Genomic DNA, 1,323 nt, shown 5'->3' on the forward strand with positions numbered 1-1,323 from the left:
TCCTCCTGCTCATCCTATCCTCATCCTCCTGCTCATCCTATCCTCATCCTCCTGCTCATCCTATCCTCATCCTCCTGCTCATCCTATCCTCATCCTCCTGCTCATCCTATCCTCATCCTCCTGCTCATCCTATCCTCATCCTCCTGCTCATCCTATCCTCATCCTCCTGCTCATCCTATCCTCATCCTCCTGCTCATCCTATCCTCATCCTCCTGCTCATCCTATCCTCATCCTCCTGCTCATCCTATCCTCATCCTCCTGCTCATCCTATCCTCATCCTCCTGCTCATCCTATCCTCATCCTCCTGCTCATCCTATCCTCATCCTCCTGCTCATCCTATCCTCATCCTCCTGCTCATCCTATCCTCATCCTCCTGCTCATCCTATCCTCATCCTCCTGCTCATCCTATCCTCATCCTCCTGCTCATCCTATCCTCATCCTCCTGCTCATCCTATCCTCATCCTCCTGCTCATCCTATCCTCATCCTCCTGCTCATCCTATCCTCATCCTCCTGCTCATCCTATCCTCATCCTCCTGCTCATCCTATCCTCATCCTCCTGCTCATCCTATCCTCATCCTCCTGCTCATCCTATCCTCATACCCATTCTCGTCCTCATCCTCTTCCTCATCCTCATCCTCGTCCTCATTCTAATCCTCATCCTATTCTCATCCTCATCCTTGTCCTCATTCTATCATCATCCTCATTCTCGTCCTAATCCTATCCTCATCCTCCTGCTCATCCTATCCTCATACCCATTCTCGTCCTCATCCTATCCTCATCCTCATCCTATCCTCGTCCTCTTCCTCATCCTCTTCCACATTCTACTTCTCATCCTATCCTCGTCCTCTTCCTCATCCTCTTCCACATTCTACTTCTCATCCTATCCTCGTCCTCTTCCTCATCCTCTTCCACATTCTACTTCTCATCCTATCCTCGTCCTCTTCCTCATCCTCTTCCACATTCTACTTCTCATCCTATCCTCGTCCTCTTCCTCATCCTCTTCCACATTCTACTTCTCATCCTATCCTCGTCCTCTTCCTCATCCTCTTCCACATTCTACTTCTCATCCTATCCTCGTCCTCTTCCTCATCCTCTTCCACATTCTACTTCTCATCCTATCCTCGTCCTCAACCTCAACCTCTCCTTATTCTCATTCTCGTCCTCCTCCTATCCTCATCCTCATCTTCATTCTCGCTCTCATCCGATCCTCATGCTATCCTCATTCTCATTCTTTTCCTCATCTTATTCTTATCCTCTTCCCCCTCCACATTGTCATCCTTATCCTATCCTCATCCTCATCCTCATTCTCCTCCTCATCCTAT

Source organism: Lupinus angustifolius, chromosome LG06, assembly GCF_001865875.1.
Source record: "Lupinus angustifolius cultivar Tanjil chromosome LG06, LupAngTanjil_v1.0, whole genome shotgun sequence".
In the NCBI taxonomy this organism is placed as follows: Eukaryota; Viridiplantae; Streptophyta; class Magnoliopsida; order Fabales; family Fabaceae; genus Lupinus; species Lupinus angustifolius.